The sequence below is a fragment of the Callospermophilus lateralis genome, chromosome 16 (genome assembly GCF_048772815.1).
Source record: "Callospermophilus lateralis isolate mCalLat2 chromosome 16, mCalLat2.hap1, whole genome shotgun sequence".
In the NCBI taxonomy this organism is placed as follows: Eukaryota; Metazoa; Chordata; class Mammalia; order Rodentia; family Sciuridae; genus Callospermophilus; species Callospermophilus lateralis.
Window position 1 is genome coordinate 8,927,825 of NC_135320.1, and position 5,395 is coordinate 8,933,219.

Below are 5,395 nucleotides of genomic sequence, written 5' to 3' on the forward strand. Positions count from 1 at the left end.
CTTAAAAGATTCTTTTAAATGGTCCATATGGCACACACAATATCACAGCTGGTGCAAAACTGCTTGTATTTAGTTTAAAACACAAAAGCAATGTGTACAAACTGTGTTCTTTGAAAAATAATTCAAAATTATAAGGCCAACTTAGTAGTAAGAGAATTCACAAAACAAGCTGAATATTACCATATTCCAACATTTACTTTGGTTTTTGTAATATCACTGATAAGAATATGAGAACTTGCTACCAAACTAATTCAAAACACCTTATTTCAAAGTACATGTAACATATTTTGCTTATACATTTTAAAAATTCACAACTAGGTTTTAGGGTGTAAACTCCCATTTCCTAGTTTTTCTGTTGAAATATGGCAGCTTTGAACTTTGAAACCCTTTTGGCAGTTTATTCTGATACTTCTGACAGAATTTCTTTTTGTTCCAGAATGGTTAGTACAGGATGAGCAATGACTGGGTGTGGTGTTAAAGAGGATAAAAATTCTTTTTCTATTACAGTTCCAGAAAAAGTCTCAGGTGCTCCTGATAATGGGAAAAGTTTATTCTGATGATTTTCTTGTGGTTATTCTTCTAAAATGCTTTCACTGGTGTCACTGCAATTGGCTTCTTCACAGCTAATACTCTTCAAAAATTCCTCTTATCGTCAAATTCAGCATCACTACTTTCATTGATATCACTAAAAACACTATTTTCTCTGCTTTGAGACTTCAGAATAGGAACATATTCTCCATTCACAACATCAACAAAGACTCTGTAAATGTCAGCAGGAGTTCTGATTGTAGGAAGCTCTTGAGAAGAATGACCACTCTTCCAGAGTTGTTCTTTCCTTTACATTTGACTTCTTTCTTTTCACTGAATTTAAAGTGGTATTTTTTTCCAGTATTTATTCGAATCCTCTTAGGTTCAACCATATGAGGAAAATATATTTTTGGTACAGAATTATCTCCAATCCTTAAAGCATTATGGTCGTTTTCATTATCACCATCATGACTGTTGTCTTCATCATCTTCTTCATTACTCTGACAAAAACTTGAACCATTTACTGAAGAGTTCAACTGACTAGTCAATTGTCCATTGAATTGTTCTGAATGTGTAACATCCTAATGATAACTGCTGGGGGTAAGGGAGTTTGTTTCTTGATGTATCACATTCACATTTGTGTTTTGATCTTCCTTCTCCACTTTAGAAGAGGCTGGGTCTTCTCCACTTGCAGTCACAGTATCCGGCTTACTATCAAGTTCACCCAGCAATTCTTCTTATCTCTCTAGTTCTTCAAGTCGAGCCCACAGTTTCTTATCAGCAAGCAAATCCTCAGATTTTACTTCATTTGCAAAATTTGCTTCAAAAATATTTGAAGATTTTGTTTGGAATTGGGTTTTTGAGAAATTCGTTGTTTGGCTTTAAATTCAAAGTCACTTTTAATTTCAACAATATCACCTGCAGCATCACTCATTTTCTGCAAATCTTTTGTGAATTTAACTCTGGAATCAAAATTTTCCATCACTTTTTTTTAAACCATCTATTGTTTTTCTTACATCTTTTCCTATTCCTCACAGAGCCACATCACATCCAGGGTACGCAACAGCACCAAGGCCAAGGCGGAAGCGTGTGTCACAAACTTCCACACATTTCAGAGTCAGCCGGGGCCTCCGTGAATGGGGCACCGGTTTATGGAGGCGGCCTGGCCGGCTGCTGCCCAGAGTCCTCCTGCTTGCCTTCATGCACTGCGCGCCCGCTGCTGAGGAAGCCATGCTTGTCTTCGCCGCTGCCGTGGTGGCCGCTGCTGGAGTCTGTGCTGCAGGCTCTAGGCTTCTCGCCCTTGCTGCCGCCGCCCCAGGCTCGGAGCAGCAGGCCCACAGCCAGAGCGGAAGGTTGACTCTTAGGTGGCAGAGCCCAGCCAAATGTCCTGTGGCGGCTGAGCCTCCTCCGCGCTTGTCCTCTGCTTTTCTTTTCTGCAAAAGTTGAATGCATAGTTCTTTTCTATTTTGCAATCCTGGCTCTTAAGATGGTCACTGGGATCCTCCTTGTGGTTCGTTTTGTTCTTGAGGGGACAGCACCTAGAGGACATATTTTCATTTCTCTCTCTCTCTCTCTCTCTCGAAATTATAATATCACTCTCTTTATTGAAATCATAATTAATTCTGTATTCATTTAGTGAGAAATAGTATATTAATTATATGGCATTTTTCCATCAGTCAACTTAGTATATTCCTCCATTTATCCTTTAGTCACCGCCCCCCATCATTTCATCCTTTCCAAGTTTTAAAAACACTCATCTGCAAACTTTAGCGTGCCCTGCTCTTCCAAACACTACACCATGTGTTTCTCTTCCTCCTTTTGAAGCCGCTTTAGAAGGTGGTGGTGCTGGGCCACCTTAGGCTCAGATGCCTGGAGTTTGTGTCAAGGACAGAAAAGTTTGGCAGAAGCCATGGCTTTGGGCAGAGAACTATATCATGATTTGTTTTCTGCAAAGCCTTAAGCTAGCCATTTGTCAGTAATGCATCCCCCCTCCTTGAAACATAGTAAATCCTCTCCTGACTTTATACTGAGGAACCTAGGAAACTTAATGGCAAGTCAGAAACTTTGACACATTTCTAGGTTAAAAAGCAAGTCATCAGTTTTAGGAGAGTTGCCGGAGATAAAGAATTCATTTGTCTTGACTTCAAATCTGAAAATTATTAGGAATGGAGATAATGATTTACAATAAAGATAACTCACAACTATTTTTAGTGATTCCTTACAATTCTTTTCTAAATAGCAGGTGGTTTTGTACAAAATAGTTTCTTCTGTTTGAGGAGTCAAGCAGTGCATTACAAGCTAAGTTCTCAGATTAAGTATTTAGAACTGGCAAGAAGAAAAGGAAGTGTGAACTTCATTGAATTTACATATGTGAGTGTATGCATCGCTTTTTGCTTTTTTAGGTATCAATTAATTTAGTTGTAATTAAAATGCCTCCCCACCCGGCCCCAACATCTGTCTGCACAGAGTGGCTCACTGAAGCATGTGTAACATTTTTGGTAATACTCTCTTAGCATAGCTTGAGAGGGATTTTTGTCTCTATTCTTTCCACTTCCTATGTGCAGCAAATGGTGTACTGTTTTTGTACTCTAATACACAAGAAAGGTGAAAAAAGAGGGCTTAAATACTAAAATAAAAACAATACCCCTTAATTATAATATTTTTTGAAACAATCACTTAAAATCTGCAACTCATTTTCTTAAGTTATATTACTATTGTGCAACAGGTGTTGTAATTGTTAAGCAAAGAAATTAAACCCTCAGTAGTCACTATTATTCTGCTTCAACTTTTTTTTTTTTGAGAGGCAGATTAAAATCATGAACCCAGTATACTTGAATATTCTCCATGCTCTTAAATTATTTGTTTACTGGGAATTTATATTTTTTATTAACTTAATTATTTTTTTCTGTTATATTAAAAATATTATCCCACTAATGGCAATTAAGGAAATAAAATTTCTTATATCTCAGACATATAATAACAGATATGAAATAGAGCTAATACTTTAAAATATTTATTTATCTGATACATAAAAGCATATAAATTATACAATTTTATGAGATTCCATGTGAAGCTTTTATACATGTATACATATATAGTGATATAGGAAATATTGTTGTGGAATGATATTAAATATGAGAAATGTATTATAGATACAGTAACAGATTTTATGTAAGGTATCATAGTCTGTTTTCTGTTGCTATAACAATACCTGAGACCAGGTAATTAATAATGACTAAAGGTTGATTTAGTTCCTTATTCTGAAGGCTGGTAAGTCCAAGAACGTGGTGCTGGCATTTGCTTGGTATCTGGTGAGGGGCTTCTTGCTACATTGTAACATGGTGGAGTGCATCATATGATGAGGCAGAGTACATGTGCCAGATAGATAACTGGTCCATGAGTGCACATTTAACTTTCTAGATTTTTAAAAGAATATTGTTCTTTTGCATTAACAAAAGTGTTCTAATTGTTTTGAAGCCTATGTAATTATACGTATGCTCTAAGTAAGTAATAATCATAATTAATTTTTAGAGAATGTTTTCTGTGTGCTAGGCACTCTACTAACTTACCTGATTTAGCCCTCAAAACCACAGGTAGGAATTTCTATTATATTTCTGTTAAAGCTTATGAAACCCAAATGTGAAAAAGTTAAGGACGTTTCTTGAGACCCTCCAGCCAGTAATTGAAGGATCTGGGTATATGTCCAAGGGTTCTTACTCCAGAATATATTCAATAGCATTATGTGAAAGTGATCCATAATTTGTTTCTGTGAATCATTTTGATCTGAAACTAAAAGGAGATGCAGCATGTTCAGTATTTAGATGTTTAGAATTTTAATGCTTTCTTATGAAGATATGATTTACATATATTGAAATAGATAGTTATGAACTTTACAGCTTGATGTATTTTGACAATTGTGGGCATCATTGTAACCAGGACACTAGTGAAGATTAAAAAAATTTTCCCACATCCCAGGAAACTCTGCATTTCCATTCCTTTCTTACCCAAGTCCTCTCTAAAAGGCAACCACTGCTCCGATTTCTCTTGTCTTAGCTTGGCTTGGCTTCATTAGATCATGAAGTCCTTGAACTTTTGAGTTATTATTTTTGATGTTCATGTCATTGTGTGATAGATGTATAGAATTGATGTGGGAGCTTCTGTTTTATTTTGTAAACTAGAATCTCCTAATTAAAAAGACTAACTTTTACTGAACATCCAGAAGTTGTCAGGAACTACAAGTGTCATAGTTTAGAGAGGTTGCCACAGTTAACATAGATGCTGGTGAAAGACAGGAATCTCCTGGATCAGAGAAAAAATACTTAGGACTCAGGGCATAACAGTATGAGCTTCAAGTTGTCATCAGTTCCCCTGTTATGAGATCCATGATTCAGGCAGTGCTGAGTGACTCTGTAGATATTTGTACACAGTGGATTTGTGTCACAACTGAGAAACTTGGAGTTTAGAAAACTCCCTAAACTTAAGGGGCTACTAGCAAAGCAGTCTAATTGTTACCCTTCAGAGAGACAGTATGTTTATTATCCTGGTCAGGAAAAAATGTGTCCTCTACTCTGGAGATAGACCCTATATTCCAAATGTAAGTTGTCATTTAAATCTACTTCTGCAAGTCAACTCTTTCTTTCCTTTCTGTATGTCTCAGTAGTGCCAGCTATTCTTATTGTTACAATAATGCTCTTTGTCTAGAGAAATACTTTAGATGGAAATTAACATAGAAATGATTGTGAGGTTTTGAGAAGATGGACAATATGAAATATTATGTGATAAACCTACCTGCACTTAATGACTAAAATATATATTCCTCTATGATAAACTTATAACCACTCAAATTTTATATTTAGTTACTTAGAAA

At 36.0% G+C, this 5,395-nt stretch overlaps 1 pseudogene; it reads right to left on the bottom strand.

Moving 5' to 3' along the window:
- Positions 1-343: 343 nt before the first annotated feature.
- Positions 344-1,544, bottom strand: LOC143382255 (unconventional prefoldin RPB5 interactor pseudogene; annotated as a pseudogene).
- Positions 1,545-5,395: the final 3,851 nt, after the last annotated feature.